The sequence below is a fragment of the Eubalaena glacialis genome, chromosome 2 (genome assembly GCF_028564815.1).
Source record: "Eubalaena glacialis isolate mEubGla1 chromosome 2, mEubGla1.1.hap2.+ XY, whole genome shotgun sequence".
Lineage (NCBI taxonomy): Eukaryota > Metazoa > Chordata > Mammalia > Artiodactyla > Balaenidae > Eubalaena > Eubalaena glacialis.
This window is the reverse complement of record NC_083717.1, coordinates 31,761,272-31,783,157: the sequence shown is the minus strand read 5'-3', so window position 1 is coordinate 31,783,157 and position 21,886 is coordinate 31,761,272. Positions and strand designations below refer to the sequence as shown.

The 21,886-nt window shown below is 42.2% G+C and overlaps 1 protein-coding gene across 2 annotated transcripts in view; it reads right to left on the bottom strand.

Moving 5' to 3' along the window:
- ENTREP2 (endosomal transmembrane epsin interactor 2) overlaps positions 1–21,886 on the bottom strand; it is a 443,690-nt gene that overhangs the window by 203,070 nt on the left and 218,734 nt on the right. The gene's annotated exons all lie outside the window — the stretch shown is intronic.

Sequence of the window (21,886 nt, the reverse complement as noted above, 5' to 3'; positions counted from 1 at the left end):
ATAATGATAGGAGCCCATTTGCATCCATAAAGAAGCACACTGGTCAGGCGCCCAAGCTCATAGGAAGGTTTAGCAAGTAGAAGAGGCCTCCTCTTCCTCTAGATCACGCAGCGGACTCCAGCCTTCACCCCTCGGCCAGGGCCCTCCTGCAGGACAGGAGGTTCCTGATTATGGCTGCTGTGTAGATTAGGATGGTGGCTGGAACAAAAGAGGCAGAGAAGAGAGGATGCTGATAACTTGTAAAGGAAGACCTGGCACAACTGGATGTGCATGTGTAGGGGGGTGAGGGAAAGAGATTGTTATGTGCTCCCTGCACCTTAGTTACATCATCTTTAAGGCCCTAACAATGCAAGCTTTCAGTTCTAGGGAAGCGCTTCACACAGCAGGTTTTCCATCGTGCTTGTGCCACATTTACCAACCCAATCCTCTACGGATGGACTCTGGGTTGTTTCTGGTCTTTTGCATCACATATAATGTTGCAATGAGGCATCATTTCAGCCCACCTGCAGGATCAGCCCCAGAACTGGGATTCCTGGGACAAAGAGTGGATTAACCTATAGTTGGTTTAATACTGCCAAACCATCCTCCTGGGAGCTGTGCCATTTCACACTCCTATCAGCAAAGTCTGAAATGGCCTGTTTCCCCACAGCCTCATCAAAAGATATGTTGTCCGACTTGTGGATCTTTGCCCAGTCCGATAGGTGAAACATGGTATCTCAGTGTTGTTTTAATCACATTTCTGTTATCACTGGTGAGGTTCACAATGTTTTCATGCAGTTAAGGTCATTTGATTCTCTTTCTCTGTGAATTCTGTCCACGTCCATTTTTCTTTTGGATACATCTGGTTCTTTTCTTATCAATGTCTATGAAGTAGAACTGTTTGTGGTCTGAGTTAGAAATATTTTCCAAGTTTGATGTTTTGCTTTTCAGTGGGCTTGCTTTTTAAAATGATTTACTTAGCTGCACAAGAGTTTTTTACTTTTATGTTGTCACATTAAAAAAAGAAAAGATTTTTTTTTTTTATAGCTGCACAGAACACCATTTGAGTTCGTGAAAAGGAATTTGGCCCAGTTTTAGAAAGATCTCTAAATGTATTGTTAAGTGGGAAAGGCAAAGGGACAAATAAGCATGCTCCTTTTTGTGTAAGAAAGAAGAGAAAATGAGAATCTATGACCTATTTGCTTTTATTTTCATAAAGAAACTGTGATGGTTCATTTTATGTGTCAACTTGGCTAGGTGATAGTGCCCAGTTGTTTGGCCAAACACCAGTCTAGGTGTTGCTGTGAAGGTATTATTCAGATGTGATTAACAGTAAAATCAGTGGACTCTGAGTAGAGCAGATGACCCTCCAAAGGTGGGTGGGCCTCACCCAATCAGTTGAAGTCCTTAAGCGGAAAGACCCAGGTTCCCCAAAGTAGAAGCCATCTTCCCGAGACTGTAACATAGAAACCGTGACTGAGTTTCTAGCCTGCTGTTCTGCGGAATTTGGTCTCAAGACTCATCATCAACTCTTTCTACGGATTTTGGACTTGCCAGGCCCCACAATCGCATAAGCCAATTTCTCAAAATAAATCTCTCTGAGTATACCTATATATACCTACAGATAGACAGACAGATACAGATGTACACATACATACTTACGCATATACACATCCATTCGTATATGTATATACACACATGACTGGTTCTATTTCTCCGGACCCGACTCACACGGGAACACTAGGAGGGTTCCACAAGAAATGAATAAAGCAACTGCATGTAGGAGGGGCAGGGAAGGGCCAGCTAGAACAAGGTGCAAGTGGGAATTCTCAGTTTAGACCTTGTCCTCCTCAGAAATTCTAAACCATGTAAATATGTTACCTACTCAAAACAGAAAATAAAATTTAGGGCAAAGCCCACTTTTAGATATAAACTAAATTCAATGCTACATAAATTGAGGAATAAAGGTTATTTGTTTTATATAAATGTAAGATACAAAAAAGAAATTATCCAGGTTTATTCAAAAGATGAATTCCTGAAGAAGACAATTTTTTAAAGCACTGAGACAGAATTCTTTCAAACGTGACACTATATACCGTATTTTAAAAATATACAATATCCTAAGACTCAGAGAGAGGAAGTCGAGGTTGGAGAAGAGTGGCACCCAGGATGGGGTGGAAGGGTTGCTGGGGCCTAGAGCACCCACGTTGGGGGGGGGGCACATGCCTCCTTTTCTGCACCAGGGTCCCCCCTACCGCGGAGGCACACTGGCCTCCTCAAGCGCAGGACAGTCCAGGCCCCAGGAACACTCAGTGGGGTCATCTCTGGACCACCGAGGGCCATGAAGCCCCCTCACCCAGAGTGACACCCTTGTGACACCCCCTGGGGTTTCCGCCTCCGGTCCTGCTCACCCTCCCAGCCCTGCACACCTGCTTCCTTGTCTTGGACTCTGCTTTTGAGGTAACCTGAAAATAACTCCAGCGTGGAGAGTTCTCTTGTTACTGAACGCAAGTACATGTGCCCAATGTGCTGAGGCCAAACAAACCAAAACATCGTAGTTTGGAGCAGAGGAAGGTTTATTACAGGACCAAGCAAGGAGACGGGTGGCTCATGCTCCCCCAAAAAGCCAAATTCCCTGAAGGATTTCAGCAAAGCATTTTTAAAGACCAGGTGAGGGGGGGCCATGGTTGGGTGTTACAAACTAATTGGTGTCGGAATCCTTTGTCCTTGCAGCTGTCCACACAGTGTTCCTGTAAACCTCCAACAAGACAAATGTTATTCTTTGTTCTGCAACTCTTTATCCCTATAGGAATGGACTGTTAAAGGTCAGAGCCTTGAGAATGCTATTATGTATATTTCAGGGTACAGGCAACATTCTTGTACAAAAGGTGCAAAGTCAGCATGACTAAGCACAGGAAAAGGAACAGATCTAATATGGAGTCAGGTTTGTTCTTCCCTATTACACTCTGGAATGAAGCAGATACTAAGGAATAGAGGCCCCTACTCACTCATACCCCAGGCATACAAGCTGGCTGTGTCCACCTCCTGCCAGTGAGGCCACATCCTTCAGTTGAGGCCACTGCCCAAGAAACATCCCCTAGTGAGGCAGAATAGCAATAATAATAGTAGCAGACCTTTATTACTTGCCAGACATTGATCTAAGCACCTTACCATTAACAATTTTCATTCTCACCACAACCCTGTGAATTATTATTGTTCTTGTTTTCCAAAGAGAAAAGCTGAGGCACAGAGGAAGCAACTACATTTCGAAGGTTTGCCAGCAAACAGCAGAGGCAAGGTTCACATGTGAGCCGGCAAGCCCCAGAGTTTGTGTTCCTAAGGCAGACGCTGTCCCACACAAGGAACGCCAAGATGAGGGCTTCAGAAGACCTGGGCACCAGAAATCAAGGAGGAGAACAGGAGCCAGCAAAGGCAGGGGAGAAGCCGACCGCAAAGAACAGAACAGGCAGAAGCCTGTGACAGAAGCTGAGGAAAGAGGCCAGCAAGACACAGAGGATGGTCACCAGCTCCTAATGAAACACTCCAAGCGGGAGAGTCTGGGAAACGTCTCTGCCACCGCCCCGCCCCCAGCCCCCCCAGGGCCTGGACTGAAATCCAGTCTGGGCTCTGCTCCCTAAGCCAGGGACCTGTTGTTTCTTCCCAGGGCTCCTCGGAGAGATGACAAACGTAGGGACAGAGTCAGTGGGTGGGGCCTTTGGTTCCCATTTTCTCCATAACTTAATCCTACAGAACAGTTCCATGAGAGGCATCTTCATTTAGCTTCACACAGACCTTTCTGTGACTTCCAAATTCATTATTTCACTTTCCTCTCATCCTCTGTGAAACCAAGAAGACTGATGGTGATGTTACTTAGTTTTTTCTGAAGAGATGATGTAAACTTCAGAAAATGCTCCAAGTTAGAAGTCATTCATTTCAGAGATTCTCAGCCATACACAAAAGCTAAAGCCAAACTCCAAAAGGGACAAGCCGCACCTTCAGTGAAAGCTCTGGTCAAAGCTTGTCTTTCCCAGCTTATCTGGGCATAAACTGGAATTTTAAGCCACAGGCCAAGAATTAAAACTAGAGCTTCTGATTTACTTCTAATTTGATCTGTACCTAGTTATTTATGAAAATAAATTCACAGAAAAGTATGAATTCACTTCAGAATGGCCTCACACACACCACCATCTCAAATGCCCTTGAAATGCCCCCAGTTAAATACAATCTGAAACTGATCTTCCTTGTTCTCGGACTTTTAAAACAAGGAATAATTTCTCATCTTATACATGGTTTCTTAATTTTTCAGTTTAGGTCACTTTTCTCCTTTTTCCTATATGAGGGCATTATTTCATTTTACACACACACACAGAAACACAAAGAGAATTAGGACTTCTTAAAGTGAATCAAAAATAAGACGTCCTGCTACAATAAAGTAATTTTTACCTAACAAATCATGGACAAAGGAGAGGGCTAGGAAGTGGACAAATGGTGTCGTCATTGAAAAAGATAAGAGTGAACCGGAACTAGGCATCCCTGTGATTGGTCAGCACCTAGAGGGGCTCGGTAGGGGTCACCGCTGGCTGGTAAAGATCAGCGTGGGCTGAGTGACGCACAGTCCTCTCACCCACAGGACCGAGGCAGTGTAGACGCAGTATACCTGGTGGCAAAGGCCCGCTGGCAAATTTCTCTCTTGCACTAGGAGCCTTGACAGGAGAATTCTCCCTGGAGACCAAGCTTCCTGGTCACCATCACTGATGTCCGGCGGGAGGCATGGAGAGTCAGGCTGAACAAACTGACAGGGGACACAGTCTGAGACTGTAACAAGGAAGAACAAACCTGATTCCATACTGGATTTGTTCTACTGCCTGTGCTTAGTCATGCAGGCTCTGCACCTTCGTAAAAGAATGTTGCCTATAGCCTGAAATATACAGGAAAGCCTATTCTCAGGGCTCTGACCTTTAAGAGTCCATTCACATAGGGATAAAAAGTTGCAGAACAGAGAAAAACATTTGTCTTGTTGGAGGTTTACAGGAACATCATGACATGACCTATGTGGACAGCGGCAAGAACAAAGGATTCTGACACTAAGAAGTTCTCAACACAACCTCGCCCCTCCCTCACCGAGCCTTTAAAAGTGCTTTGCTGAAACCCTGTGAGAGTTCGGGCTTTTTGGGACACAAGCCACAAATCCTCTTACTTGGCCCTGCAATAAATCTTTCTCTGCTCCGAATTCTGACATTTCCGTATTGTTTGGCCTCACTGTGCGTCGGGCACATGAACTTGCATTCAGTAAGAAGACAAATGGGAAATATTGTTATATTACTGAATCAGGGTCCAAGAGGTTGGGGGGTTTAACTGAGAGAGAGGAAATTTATAGGGGATAAATGTACAATCTTGCACTTGAGTTCCCAAAAGAATCAGCTTTAAATTCCTAAATACATTTATTTGGTCCAAAATATTTTAGCATGTCTTCAAGGATGCAGCAATAAATAAAACCAGTAAGTGACCTTCATGGGGTGAGAGGGCAAGAGGCTAAATAAACCATGTAGGGTATTAAAAGGTGGTCCGGGGGAAAGTGAAACAGGAGTTGGAGCAGCAATTTTAAGTGGGATTGGCCTCACGGAAATATTGACATTTGTGCAAAGAACTGAAGATGAGGGGGCAGCGCTGCAGCTACCTGGGGAAGAATCTTCCAGACTTAGGGAATGGTGAGGGGCTCAGGGGTGAGGGAGGAAAGTGCAGAGACTTGGGGAGATCTGGCTTTATTCTAGGGGAATGGGGAATCTTTGGAGAGTTTCCAATATGGGGGTAACAAATTTGACATCAGCTTTGAAAAATCCTTGTGGTCTAAAGCAGCTCAGTGGAAATGGTGTTCCGCGGCTTCTGTAATAGACCTGTGACTTTGCAGAACCTTGATAAAAATCCAGCCCGACAGGAAGATGGCAAAGGCAGTGTGTGAGGGAGGGGCCTGCAGGGTGTGTGATCAGCTCGTGCACAGTTCTCGAATTGACTGGCATCAAGGTGAAGCTTCAAGCAGCACCCATCTTCTGGTTTCAACCGGTCTAGGGTCCATGTGATTGGGGTCAGCAGTTTTCATCGGGTGGGGGTCTGCTTCCTGTAACAACAGCTTAGGAATGTGTGTCAGGCTTTTGTCTGTATCTTTCAGGGAACTGGGAGTTCAGGGACTCTGCTGTGTGGCTGGTTTATAGACTAAATTGTTCCCAGTTTCCCGGCCCAAAAGCTACTCTTTGTTTCTCCATCCTCACGTGTCCTAATCAGTCACTCTGGAGCAGCCCTTTGAGACTCAGGGGAGGCCTGGGAGACTAAAGCAAAGACTTTTACTTCAAGGACAGGGTCTCAGGGCTTGTACTTGGCTTCAATTCCCCTTGTCTTTGATACTCCTCAGTCTTGAGGGGAGCAGGTTCAGGAGAAGAAAGAGAATAACCTTTTGCATAAGAGAGGTTAATCCTATAGTAGGCAGAGGAACTCGGTTTTAGGGGGATTCAGTTTCAAATTCATGTAAGAAGTGCTTTCAGCCACAGGGTGTCACATGAGTAAAATAGCATAGCTCAAGTCTGGCACCAGGTAGGTAGGTACCTAAGCAAAGAAAAAAGAATGAAATAATGCCATTTGCAGCAACATGGATGGACCTAGAGATTATCATACTAAGCGAAGTAAGTCAGAAAGAGAAAGACAAACACCGTATGATATCTCTTATATGTGGAATCTAAAATACAATACAAATCAACACATCTACGAAACAGAAAGAGACTCACAGACATAGAGAACAGACTTGTGGTTGCCAAGCGGAGGGCGGGGGAGGGAAGGATTGGGAGTTTGGGGGTAGCAGATACAAACTACTATACATAGGATGGATAAACAAGGTCCTACTGCAGAGAACAGGGAACTGTATTCAATATCCTGAGAAAAACCATAATGAAAAAGAAACTGAAGAAGAGTACATACAGGTATAACTGATTCACTTTGCTATACAGAAGAAATTAACACAACATTGTAAATCAACTATACTTCTATAAATTTTTTTAAATGTAATTTTAACTAAAAAAAAAAAAAAAGAAAAGTGAGGGGCAGGGAAGCATGGGGAAGGGAAGAAGGCTGGTGGATACTGAACACGGGAAAAGCTTCTGTATTGGTGGTTGGATTGTGTCCCCCCAAAAGGTATGTCCACGTCCTAAGCCCCCAGACCTATAAATGCCACCTCATTTGGAAATAGGATCTTTGTAGATATAACCAAGTTAAGGATCTTGATATGAGAGCCTCCTGGATTCAGGTGGCACCTAAACCCACAGACTGGTTTCCCTATAAGAGAAAGGATGAGCAGACTGCACACGCAGACGCAGAGATGACACGGAGGGCAAGGCCACATGGAGACAGAGGCAGAGACTGAAGGAATGTGTCTCCAAGCCAAGGGATGCCAAGGACTGCCCATCCCTGCACCAGAACTAGGGCAAGGAGGCGTCCATCCCCAGAGCCTCCAGAAAGACCCAACCCCGATCTTGGACTTCCGGCCTCTAGAACCATGAGAAAAGACATTTCTGCTGTTTTAGCCTCCACGTCTGTGGTCATTTGTGATAGCAGCCCAAGGAAACAAACACAGCTTTTGTGTGGAAAAAGCAGCCTCCTGAGTTATGGTTTCCTTCCCATAAATCCGATTTTAGGCCCTGCTTCCCGACCCAGTCATGCAGCTGGGAGGTCTCAGGCACCCCAGGCTCCCACTTGCCACAGCTACCAGAGTCCCATCTACCTGAAAAGAGGAAAATTTTGTTTTGAAAAATTTTCCTTGAGGATTGCACATGAAAAGGTAGTCAGAATGAGAGAAAATAAATAAACTCCCTAAGGGCCCACACACCAGCTTCCCGAGGGAGGGAGAACCTTCTGTCCTAGAGACTGAGGCACTGGGTGAAGACAGGTATAAGGAAGACAATCAAAGAGCTGGGGTGGTGCGACAGGTGCAGAGGTGAGATGCAGGGAGAGATTTTGTAACAGGAAGGAACAAATCTGACTCCACATTGGATGGTTTCTTTTACTTTAACCTCTGTATTGTATTGCTTTTGCTTCCAATTAAGAATGTTGCCTATAGCCTGAAACATACAGGAGAGCCCATTCTCAAGGCTCTGACCTTTAAGTGTTTAACAGTTTTCCATTCATATGGAGATAAAAAGTTGTAGAATAGAGAATAACATTTATCTTGTTGGAGGTTTACAGGAACATGGTAACCTGACCTACGTGGGCAGCTGCAAGAACAAAGGATTCCACACCAATAAGTCTGCAGCAACCAACACCCCCCCACCCACCCCCTTGCCTTTAAAAGTGCTTTGCTGAAACCCTTTGGGGAGTGTGAGGCTTTTTAGAGCACGATCCACATGTTCTCCTTGCATAGCCCTGCAATAAAACTTTCTCTGCTCTAAACTCTGATGTTTTGGTTCATTTGGCCTCACAGTGCATCAGGTACATGAACTTGCATTTGGTAACAAGACTACCTAAAAATTCATGCTGCAAAAAAGTGACAGTCCCTCAGACATAAGCCATCCTGGTTCTTGTAATAAAATTGCAAACTTAAAGAGGCATCATGGGAAACATATCAATTTTGCAACTGTTTTTAGGATTTTTCAAGGGGATAAAGAGACTTTCATGGAACTCTATGAGAACAATTAGTTGAGGAGGTCTACAAAGTTCCTCATGAAGTTTCAAACCAGGGTTATTTTTATACTGTCCTACACAGAAACCCATTTTGTTTGTAATTTATGACTTCTGATTAGAATTATACCTGTTTGTCTCTCTGATCCTTCCTAATAGACTATAAGCTGCTTGACGCTGGGATTTGACTTAGCTGATCTTTGAAGCCAAGCAATAAGTAACATGGACCTTCCAAGGGCTGGGATAGCAACATGTATCTGCTGAGGGGTAGTTGCCAATCAGTAGATTAAGGTAGGTTACGGGAAAGGAATAGAAATAGAAGAATTTGCATTGGGGGTTAGAGTAATAGAACACCAGGTCTGAAACCCAGAAAATCAGAAAGAGGTGGTATTAACAAAGGGATCCCAGAGTCAGGGAACAGAGCCAAGATCTGGGGGCTGGGGAGCAAGGATGGGCTGGGGATGGGGGATGACACTAAGTTCTAACTATTTCCTGTAATAGCTCAGGCCAGAGAGCAGCTGGAAAACACCAAAGTTCCTGGATTCATCTCCTTCTAATTCTTTAAAACACATCAAGCTGTTATCATGTCCAGGCTTCTGTGCCTCTGCCCCTCGGCATTCTGTGGCTGCCTCTGAGCACGCTTCACGCCTGGAATTATTTGTTGGTTGGTTTACTTGCCTTCTGTCTGGCCTCCCCAGCTGCCCATCCCAGTGTGATCTGACCCCTCTTGTTCATCCTTGCATTTTAACACCTGAGTCTTGCCCAGAGGCGCCTCCGGTGAAAATACCAGTTTGCCAAACAAATAAACGTGGTCCATTTCACAGGCAAACCCCTGCATGCTTACCCTGACTAATGTCTCACCTGATACAAAAACCCACTTCTTAATCATATTGAATTAGGGATGGAAAATAATACAATTATATATAAATCTAAAGACAAGATGGGAAAAATGCCTCCTGTAAGTTAAATGGGGTAAATAAAAGTGTAATCGTCAGTTTTTTTTCTTTCCATATAATTGTTAACTAACAATTCTGATCAACTACTTCAACATTAGCTAACAAGATCATTCAGAACCTTAGACAGCACCCCTCCTGATCCAGGTGGGCTAGCTGGGGCTGCTCTCCTCCAGCAGTGTCTGCTTTCCCGGGGCCTTCCCAAAAGTTCATCAGGCTCACATTGGTCAGCACAGCTCCCTCTGCCCTGCAAAACCTGCTCCCACCAGGAAATGCCAGAAGCGTGTGCTCCTTCCCTCATGGTACACAAAAAACAAAATCCTACCATACATTCCCATATTAAAGTAAAATAAGATTTGGTTTTATACCCACACAATTGCAAATACAAAACACGAGTCAGACTGTGAAATCCAGATTAACATACCTACTGAAATACACAGAACAGTTTAATCAGGAAAGTTACAAGCTCTATGGCATACAAATTGGCATCCATCATGAATACATGAAGTTTTGGCTTTTTATATTACGTACACGGGACTTATTTGCAGAGCAAACTGGCAAACAGGAATGTAAACTAACAATACAAATAATAACAAATTGGAAACATCCCAAGCTGCCAGATACAGGAAGAAGGCACTGTTTTAACTTCCTAGAGCATGAAAAACTTACAGTGATAACAATTAATTCACAGCAAGGCAAGAGGGGAGGAAATAGCACACCAATGCAGAATAAATTAATATGAACTGTTTTCCATTTTCTGCAGACACTGAAGACCATCTTATCTCTGACCAGAGACATCTCTGTTTATGGCTTCCCCACATTTGGAAATACAAACACTACCAACCAAGCTATAAATTATTTATTAATTCACACAACTTTTCAAATTGAGACTAAACTAATTTATTCATTTTACAAAATCAGGTATGAAGATATATTGTCCATAGTTGATGGATTAAGAAATTAATATTTAAGTATACTATTTTATGTTATGGATGCAACCAACAGCAAAAGTAAAGATAGCATACAGCAGCATTAGAAGATAGTTATCTATCAAATAAAGCATCAATGAGCAAAGAGGATAAATCAAGAAACGATAATACAGTCATATATTACGTGGTGACATGGTAATAGCCACCAGAAAAATTAATATTAAATTATTAAAATTTCAGCCCCCGAGGAGCAGAGGTAGCAGAGGCAGAGAAGGAGGAGAAGAGGAAAGTGACCTCACTGTTAGCGCTTCTGGACCAGATTCTCCACCCTTTTTCTTGCTGAGTTATTTGCCTCTGACTTATTAACCTGTCGTTATTTAAAATATTCTGTTCACTCATCTTTTCTTTTATTTTAAAAAAATTATTTATTTATGTATTTATTTATGGCTGTGTTGGGTCTTCGTTTCTGTGCGAGGGCTTTCTCTAGTTGCGGCAAGTGGGGGCCACTCTTCATCGCGGTGCGCGGGCCTCTCTTGTTGCGGAGCACAGGCTCCAGACGCGCAGGCTCAGTAGTTGTGGCTCACGGGCCTAGTTGCTCCGCGGCATGTGGGATCTTCCCAGACCAGGGCTCAAACCCGTGTCCCCTGCACTGGCAGGCAGATTCTCAACCACTGCGCCACCAGGGAAGCCCTCATCTTTTCTTGATATACATCTTCACCCCATCCGTGGCTCACCTTTTATCTTTATGGTATTTTTCTGAAGCACAGAACTTTGTCAGTTTTAATATTTTCCTTCATGGTATATCTTTTCTTTACGCTTTTTGTCTTTACTTTTTAATTTTAGGTCTTTAATTCATATGGAATTTACTCTCAAGTTTTGTGCGAGGCAGGGTCTCCCATTGTTCTGTATCATTCTTTTGCGTGGATATCCAGCAGTACACATGGCTTTTATTGAATAGTCGTCCATCCTTGTCCAGCCAATGTAAATAACATCATTTCTGAGATAAATCAGATCCAATATTCATGGGTGTGTGTCTGGGCTCTTTATTCTGTTCCACTGATCTGTTTGATTTTCCCTATACTAAAACCATACCGTTTTAATTATGGTGGCTTTATAATAAATCTCAATATCTGGTAGAGTGAGTCCTACTTGCTAGATCTACTTTGAAAATAGATTGGCTATTCATGGATCTTTTACTCTCCTGTATGAATTTTGGGAGCAGCTAATTGAGTTTCACAAAAAATCCCTCTGAGATTTTGATAGGAATTGTTCTTAAATCATAGGTTAATTTAGAAAGACTTCCATCTTTATGACACCAACTGTCCCTGGCTAGAATATGCTCTTTTCATTTCAACAGGATTTGTATGTTCCTCAATAAAGGTCTTATATACCTTTTATTAAATTTAGTCATAGCTTTTAATTAAATTTTTGAGTTACAATTTTCAAATTGGTTTATGCTATTACACCTGAATGCCTTTTGTTTCGTAATTTGATCATATCTTCTTGTTGGTTCTAATAGTCTGGAGGTTTTCACAGATTTTCTATGTAGATAACCAAACAGTAAATAAATAGAGATAATTATGTTTTTTCCTTTCTAATTCCTCTGCTTGTAATTTACTCTTTTCTTGTCTAATTTCATTGGCTAGAGTCACCAGGACAAAATGAATAGGAGTGATGACAGCAGTCATTCCTGTATTGTTCCCTATTTAATTTCAAACATTTCAAAAATTTAATTTACCACATGCTATAGGTTTCTGGTAGATGATGCTTTAACAGGTAAAAGGAGTTCCTTTTTATCCTAGTTTTTATATTATGAATTTGAATAAATGCTTTTGTAACATTTATTGAGAAAAATCATATTGCTTGCCATCTTTAATTTTTTAATGTTGGAAATTGATAGATTTAAAAAGTTAATCCAATCTTTCTTTCTGACATAAACTATATTTAAGTGATAATGCATTTTAATATAAATTCCTGCAATTTGCTATAATTTTTTTGGCCATCTGTGCTCATCAGTGAATATGGCTTATAATTTTTTTCCTCTACTTTCCCCCTCTAGTTTAGCTATTACATTAAACCAGATTAATAAAATAACTTGAGTAGTTTCCCCCTCTATTTTTTTTTTTTTTACCATCTTTATTGGAGTATAACTGCTTTAAAATGGTGTGTTAGTTTCTGCTGTATAACAAAGTGAATCAGCTATACATATACATATATCCCCATATCTCCTTCCTCTTGCCTCTCTCTCCCACCCTCCCTATCCCACCCCTCTAGGTGGACACAAAGCACCGAGCTGATCTCCCTATGTTATGCCGCTGCTTCCCACTAGCTACCTATTTTACATTTGGTAGTGTATATATGTCCATGCCATTCTCTCACTTCGTCCCAGCTTACCCTTCCCCCTCCCCATGTCCTCAACTTCATTCTATACGTCTGTGTCTTTATTCCTGTCCTGCCCCTAGGTTGTTCAGAACCTTTTTTTTTTTTAGATTCCATATATATGTGTTAGCATATGGTATTTTTCTCTTTCTGACTTACTTCACTCTGTATGACAGTCTCTAAGTCCATCTACCTCACTACAAATAACTCAATTTCGTTTCTTTTTATGGCTGAGTAATATTTCATTGTATATATGTGCCACATCTTCTTTATCCATTCATCTGTCAATGGGCATTTAGGTTGCTTCCATGACCTGTATTGTAACAGTGCTGCAATGAACATTGGGGTGCATGTGTCTTTTCGAATTATGGTTTTAAAATACGGTATATGCACAGGAGTGGGATTGCTGGGTCATATGGTAATTCTATTTTTAGTTTATCAAGGAACCTCCATAATGTTCTCCATAGTGGCTGTATCAATGTACACTGCCACCAACAGTGCAAGAGGGCTCCCTTTTCTCCACACCTTCTCCAGCATTTGTTGTTTGTAGATTTTCTGATGATGCCCATTGTAACCGGTGTGAGGTGATACCTCATTGTAGTTTTGATTTGCATTTCTCTAATAATTAGTGATGTCGAGCAGCTTTTCATGTGCCTCTTGGCCATCTGTATGTCTTCTTTGAAGAAATGTCTATTTAGGTCTTCTGCCCATTTTTGGATTGGGTTGTTTGTTTTTTTAATATTGAGCTGCATGAGCTGTTTATATATTTTGGAAATTAATCCTTTGTTCGTTGATTCATTTGCAAATATTTCCTCCCATTCTGAGGGTTCTCTTTTCGTCTTGTTTGTAGTTTCCTTTGCTGTGCAAAAGCTTTTAAGTTTCATTAGGTCCCATTTGTTTATTTATTTATTTTTATTTCCATTACTCTAGGAGGTGGATCAAAAAAGATCTTGCTGTGATTTATGTCAAAGAGTGTTCTTCCTATGTTTTCCTCTAAGAGTTTTACAGTGTCCAGTCTTACATTTAGGTCTTTAATCCATTTTGAGTGTTTTTTGTATACAGTGTTAGGGAGTGCTCTAATTTCATTCTTTTACATGTACCTGTCAAGTTTTTCCAGCACCACTTACTGAAGAGACTGTCTTTTCTCCATTGTATATCCTTGCCTCCCTTGTCATAGATTAGTTGACAATAGGTGCGTGGGTTTATCTCTGGACTTTCTATCCTACTCCATTGATCTATATTTCTGTTTTTGTGCCAGTACCATATTGTCTTGATTACTGTAGCTTTGTAGTATAGTCTGAAGTCAGGGAGTCTGATTCCTCCAGCTCCATTTTTTTCTCTCAAGACTAGTTTAGCTATTCAGGGTCTTTTGTATCTCCACACAAACTTTAAAATTTTTTTGTTTTAGTTCTATAAAAAATGCCAGTGGTAATTTGATAGGGATTGCATTGAATCTGTAGATTGCTTTGGGTAGTATAGTTATTTTCACAATACTGATTCTTCCAATCCAAGAAAACGGTATATCTCTCCATCTGTTTGCGTCATCTTTGATTTCTATCATCAGTGTCTTATAGTTTTCTGAGCACAGGTCTTTTACCTCCTTAGGTAGGTTTATTCCTAGGTATTTTATTCTTTTTGTTGCAATGGTGAATGGGATTGTTTCCTTAATTTCTCTTTCTAATATTTTGTTGTTAGTGTATAGGAATGCAAGAGATTTCTGTGCATTAATTTTGTATCCTGCAACTTTACCAAATTCATTGATTAGCTCTAGTAGTTTTCTGGTGGCATCTTTAGGATTCTCTATGTATAGTATCATGTCATCTGCAAACAGTGACAGTTTTACTTCTTTTCCGATTTGGATTCATTTATTTCTTTTTCTTCTCTGATTGCCGTGGCTAGGACTTCCAAAACTATGTTGAATAATAGTGGCGAGAGTGGACATCCTTGTCTTGTCCCTGATCTTAGAGGAAATGCTTTCAGTTTTTCACCATTGAGAATGATGTTTGCAATGGATTTGTCATATAGGGCCTTTATTACGTTGAGATAGGTTCCCTCTCTGCCCACTTTCTGGAGAGTTTTTATCATAAAAGGTGTTGAATTTTGTCAAAAGCTTTTTCTGCATCTGTTGAGATGATATATGGTTTTTATTACTCAATTTGTTAATATGGCGTATCACATTGATTGATTTGCGTATATTGAAGAATCCTTGCATCCCTGGGATAAATCCCATTTGATCATGGTGTATGATCCATTTAATGTGCTGTTGGATTCTGTTTGCTAGTATTTTGTTGAGGACTTTTGCATGTATGTTCATCAGTGATATTGGCCTGTAGTTTTCTTTTTTTGTGACATCTTTGTCTGGATTTGGTATCAGGTTGATGGTGGCCTCGTAGAATGAGTTTGGGAGTGTTCCTCCCTCTGCTATATTTTGGAAGAGTTTGAGAAGGATAGGTGTTAGCTCTTCTCTAAATGTTTGATAGAATTCGCCTGTGAAGCCATCTGGTCCTGGGCTTGTTGTTTTCAGATGGAATGTCCTATAAATATCAATTAAGTCTATCTTTTTTAATGTGTAATTTAAAGCCTGTGTTTCCTTATTTATTTTCATTATTTATGATCCATCCATTGGTCAAAGCGGGGTGTTAAAGTCCCCGACTATGATTGTGTTACTGTCGATTTCCCCTTTTATGGCTGTTAGCATTTGCCTTATGTATTAAGGTGCTCCTATGATGGGTACATAAATATATACAATTGTTATATCTTCTTCTTGGATTGGTCCCTTCATCATTATGTAGTGTCCTTCTTTGTCTCTTATCATAGTCTTTATTTTAAAGTCTATTTTGTCTGATATGAGAATTGCTACTCCAGCTTTCTTCTGATTTCCATTGGCATGGAATATCTTTTTCCATCCCCTCACTTTCATTCTGTATGTGTCTCTAGGTCTGAAGTGGGTCTCTTGTAGACAGCATATATACGGGTCTTGTTTTTGTATACATTCAGCCAGTTTATGTTTTTCGGTTGGAGCTTTTAATCCATTTACATTTAAGGTAATTATTGATATGTATGTTCTTATTACCATTTTCTTAATTGTTTTGGGTTTGTTATTGTAGGCCTTTTCTTTCTCTTGTGTTTCCTGCCTAGAGAAGTTCCTTTAGCATTTGTTGTAAAGCTGGTTTGGTGGTGCTGAATTCTCTTAACTTTTGCTTACCTGTAAAGGTTTTAATTTCTCCGACAAATCTGAATGAGATCCTTGCTGGGTAGAGTAATCTTGGTTGTAGTTTTTTCCCTTTCATCACTATAAATATGTCCTGCCACTTCCTTCTGGCTTGGAGAGTTTCTTCTGAAAGGTCAGCTATTAACCTTATGCAGATTCCCTTGTATGTTATTTGTTGCTCTTCCCTTGCTGCTTTTAATATTTTTTCTTTGTATTTAATTTTTGATAGTTTGATTAATATGTGTCTTGGCGTGTTTCTCCTCAGATTTATCCTGAATGGCACTCTCTGTGCTTCCTGGACTTGATTGACTATTTCCTTTCCCACGTTAGGGAATTTTTCAACTATAATCTCTTCAAATATTTTCTCAGTCCCTTTCTTTTTCTCTTCTTCTTCTGAGACACCTATAATTTGAATGTTGGTGTGTTTAATGTTGTCCCAGAGGTCTCTGAGACTGTCCTCAATTCTTTTCCTTCTTTTTTCTTTATTCGGCTCTGAGGTAGTTATTTCCACTATTTTATCTTCCAGGTCACTTACCTGTTCTCCTGCCTCAGTTATTCTGCTATTGATTCCTTCTAGAGAATTTTAAATTTCATTTATTATGTTGTTCTTCATTGTTTGTTTGCTCTTTAGTTCTTCTAGGTCCTTGTTAAACGTTTCTTGTATTTTCTCCATTCTATTTCCAAGATTTTGGATCATCTTTACTATCATGACTCTGAATTTCTTTTCAGGTAGACTACCTATTTCCTCTTCATTTGTTTTGTCTGGTGGGTTTTTACCTCGCTCCTTCATCTGCTGTTTATTTCTCTGTCTTCTCATTTTGCTTAACTTACTGTGTTTGGGGTCTCCTTTTTGCAGGTTGCAGGTTCGTAGTTCCCGTTGTTTCTGGTGTCTGCCCCCAGTGGGTGAGGTTGGTTCAGTGGGTTGTGTAGGCTTCCTGGTGGATGGGACTGGTGCCTGTGTTCTGGTGGGTGGGGCTGGATCTTGTCTTTCTGGTGGGTAGGGCCATGTCCGGTGGTGTCTTTTGGGGTGTCTGTGAACTTAGTATGATTTTAGGCAGCCTCTCTGCTAATGGGTGGGTTTGTGTTCCTTTCTTGCTAGTTGTTTGGCATGGGGCATCCAGCACTGGAGCTTGCTGGCTGTGGGGTGGAGCTGGGTTGAGACAGAGACTGAGACAGAGGTCTCTGGGAGAGCTCTTGCCGACTGATATTATGTGGGGCTGGGCAGTCTCCGGTGGTGCAATATCCTGAAGTTGGCTCTCACACCTCAGAGGCTCAGGCCTGACACCAGGCCAGAGCACCAAGACCCTGTCAGCCACATGGCTCAGAAGAAAAGGGAGAAAAGAAAGAACGAAAAAAAAAACTATTAAAATTAAAAAAATAAAAATAAAAATAATAAAAAAAGAAGAGAGCAACCAAACCAATAAATAAATCCACCAATGATAAGAAGTGCTAAAAACTATACTAAGATAAACATAAAAATCAGAAACAAATCAGTCGCAGACAGCAAACCCCAAGTCTACAGTTGCTCCCAAAGTCCACTGCCTCAACTTTGGGATGATTCGTTGTCTATTCAGGTATCCCACAGATGCAGGGTGCATCAAGTTATTTGTGGGGATTTAATCCACTGCTCCTGAGGCTGCACAGAGAAATTTCCCTTTCTCTTCTTTGTTCGCACAGCTCCTGGGGTTCAGCCTTGGTTTTGGTCCCACCTCTGCATGTAGATCACCCTCAGGCATCTGTTCCCGCCCAGATAGGACGGGGTTAAAGCAGCTGCTGACTGGGGGCTCTTGCCCATTCAGGCTGGGTGGCGGGAGGGATACAGTAGTTATAATTGGAATGCAGGGCGAGCCTGCATGACATTGCAACAGCCTGAGGTGCGCCATGTGTTCTCCCAGGGAACTTGTCCCTGGATCATGGGACCCTGGCAGTGGCATGCTGCACAGGCTCCCGGGGGTGTGTGGATAGAGACCTGTGCTTGCACACAGGATTCTTCATGGCTGCAGCACAGTGTTAGCATTTCATGCCTGTCTCTGGGGTCTGAGCTGATAGCTGCGGCTTGTGCCAGTCTCTGGAGCTTGTTTAGGCGGTGCTCTGAATCCCCTCTCCTTGCGCACTCCAAAACAATGGTCTCTTGCCTCTTAGGCAGTTCCAGAATTCTTCCCGGACTCCCGCCCGGCTAGCTGTGGCGCACTAGCCCCCTTCAGGCTGTGTTCATGCAGCCAACCCCAGTCCTCTCCCTGGGATCCGACCTCCGAAGCCGGAGCCTCAGTTCCCAGCCCCCTCCTGCCCCCATGGGTGAGCAGACAAGCCTCTCAGGCTGGTGAGTGCTGGTCAGCAGCGATCCTCTGTGCGGGAATCTCTCCACTTTGCCCTCTGCACACCTGTTGCTGTGCTCTCCTCCGTGGCTCTGAAGCTTCCCCCCCCATCCCCCATCTCTGCCAGTGAAGGGGCTTCCTAGTGTGTGGAAACCTTTCCTCCTTCACAGCTCCCTCCCACTGGTGCAGGTCCCGTCCCTATTATTTTGTCTCTGATTTTCCTTTTTTCTTTTGCTCTACCCAGGTACATGGGGAGTTTCTTGCCTTTTGGGAAGTCTGAGGTCTTCTGCCAGCATTCAGTAGGTGTTCTGTAGGAGCTGTTCCACATGTAGATGTATTTTTGATGTATCCGTGGGAAAGAAGGTGATCTCCACGTCTTACTCCTCTGCCGTCTGGAAGGTCCCCCCCCCCCGAGTTTTATACATCTATTCTTTTTCAGATTCTTTTCCCTTATACGTTATTACAGAATATTGAATATAGTTCCCTGTGCTATACAGTAGGTCCTTGTTGGTTATCCATTTTGTATATAGTAGTGTGTATTTGTTAATCCCATAGCATTTTTTAAGTATTAAAAATATATCATTTAGTCCCCTCATTTACAAAAACGGCAAAAAGAAAAAAAAAAAGAAAAAGAGTCTCCTGCGGATTGATGCATTTGCTGGTGTGGGTACTTCAGAAAAAAAGACGAGACGAAACACTGCACACAAAAGAAAACAGGTCACAAAGAGCACAGGAACATCGGCCATGAGCTCCCGGTACCTGCCAGGTGCTGAGAGGTGCCCCAGAAGGGTCCTGTCTGCAGAGGCTGTTTGTCTGTATGTGTCTGTATGTAAGCACGTGTGTGTGCATGTGTGTGGTTATGCACTGTGCATGCATGTGTATATATCAGTATGTATGGGAATGTGTGTGTTGTGTGTATGTATGTACGTTTCTGCACGTGAGGGTGTACAGATGTAAACAAGTGAATGCCCATAGCACTGACCATTATATGCTCCCCAGAGCCAGTACCTTGTTTAGTTGTTACAACAACCCTTGTAATCTAAATACCATGGCCACAGTGCAGTCACTGGTCTTTGAGGCAGGTTCTGTCATTTTCCGTATCACACAGGTGAGTGAACTGAGTCTCATGGGGATGGAGTCACTCATCCAAGGCAGGAGCTCTTAGGATCCTGATGTTATTGGTGGGGAGACTGGGGTGTAGAGGTTCAGAGATTTGCTGAAGGTCATACAGTGAATAAGAAACGGAGCCTATGCTCTTAACCACATTATTATGCTTCCCAGTAAGTAAAGATCACCTTCCTTTCAGGAACGTAATAAAAAGACACACATACGTGTATTACATACACACATAACTTTAAATAAGACCTTTCTATCATAAGGGAATGGGGGTGTGTTTAGGACATCAGGGGGAAAAGGGCTAACTTTAAAATAAATATTATGATGAAATCAGAAGAAATCTTTGGGAATTTTCTATATGTATTTCCCAGTGATAAAGGGACATTGCCTCTATGAAACAGGAGCAGACTGCAGTGATAGGAAAGGACGGGATGAGAATAGCTGGTGACCAGAAGGAAACACATCAAGATAAGAGGCTGCACAGAAAAAGAGACATACCAAGTGAAAATCTGCACTGAAAATAGTAAAGAGCAAGCTGGATGCGGAAAAGAAAAATCAAAATTGTTAAAAATATTTAAAACATTTGCTGTAGAGTAGCATTTAAATTTCTTTCCAATTTTGCTAGATTTTTCTGCTTGTGCTCCAGACCCACTGTGCACCCTTTACTGCTGCCTGGGGGGTGATCTTGATGGGTTGCCAGGACTGGACTCCCCTTTTCTCCAGGGGGTTCAGACAGAGAGGCACTGAGGGGAAGGGGGTGGGGAGGGGAGACAGGTGAGATTCTCATTCCCTCTGCTGGACCACGTGACCTGGCAGTGCCCGCCTTCTACCCAAGGCCACGCCTCTCCTCAGGGGGTCCTTTCCTAGGAACTCCCTGCTCTCTCCAGGCCCCAGTGCCTGCCCTCCTTCTGCCCTACAGGCCTAGGGGCTGGTGCTGGCCCTAAGGCCTCTCCTTCCCCTGCTGGCTTCTTTCAGCCCTGCCCTCCCCTTTGTAAACAGTCTCCTTTTTAAACATTACCTACTCTGATTACAGGCAGATCCCCTTTTATTGTACTTCGCAGATACTGCGTTTTGTACAAATTGAAGGTCTGAGGCAACCCTGTGTCGAGCAAGTCCACTGGCACCATTTTTCCAACAGCATTTGCTCACTTCATGTCTCTGTGTCACATTTTGGTAATTCTCACAATATTTCAAACCTTTTCACTCTTATTATACTTGTTCTGGTGGTCTGTGATCAGTGATCTTTGATTCTACTATTGCAAAAAGATGACGACTCACTGAAGGGTCAGATGATTGTGAGCCTTTTTTAACAATAAAGTATTTTTTAATTAAGGTATGTACATTGTTTTCTTTAGACATAATGCTATTGCACACTTAGACTACAGTATAATGTAAACGTAACTTTTATATGCACTGGGGAACAAAAAAAAATTGTGTGATTTGCTTTACTGCAATATTCGATTTATTACAGTGGCCTGGAACCAAACCCACACTATCTCCTAGGCCTGCCTGTATGTGATCTGTTTCCTTCTGGACCCTCAAGGATGCAGAGGATGTAGAGCTCCAGGCATCCCCAGGAGACAGTCCCTTATCTGTTTTATAAACTGTGGTTCTGGATAATAATTTGAGTTTTTTAAGAGTTCCACTTGCTTAAAAAATAAAGTTTAAAAACAACTGATGAAGCTAAACTTGAGAATGCCAAAAAAAAAAAAAAGGGATAGACATGAAAATAAAAAGAAAAAAATGACCAATAATACGTTTCCAGAGAAGACCTGAAAACAAATAAACAAATAATCCTGTTCTCATTACAGAATGAAACTCACATTGGCTTCAGAACTTTCCTCAAATTACTAATGCCAGAAAAAATGGTTACTCGGGAATTCTGCATCAAGCCCAACCGCTCTTGTGTGGGAAGGAACAGATGGCTACTTTGGCTGACACATGTTCTGAGGAATATATATCCCCATGTACCCAACCTAAAGAGATGGACAAAAATTCGGAGAACAGGCTGAAGTCAGTCCTTAGACGATCAACAGGGGAGTGAAACCACTAGGGAAATAAATAAGGGAAGGTTACACAGCCCGAGCTCTAAATATAAAATGGAAATGTGAAGAGGATCTTAGATGCACAGAATCAAAAATGCTAACATTCATCTTCTGCAAGGAAAAAATTTTATAATCCAATTCTTTGGTAGGTATAACTTACCTACACTGAAATATTCTCTAGTTCCCCAGTGGTGGTGTGTGGAGCACTAGGGGTGCCCTGGGCCAGGTGCGGGGTCTGCAGGCCAGGCATCTGCAGAGGCTCGTGGGCAGGCCTCCTGATGGGGTGCCCCTGATGCCCTCT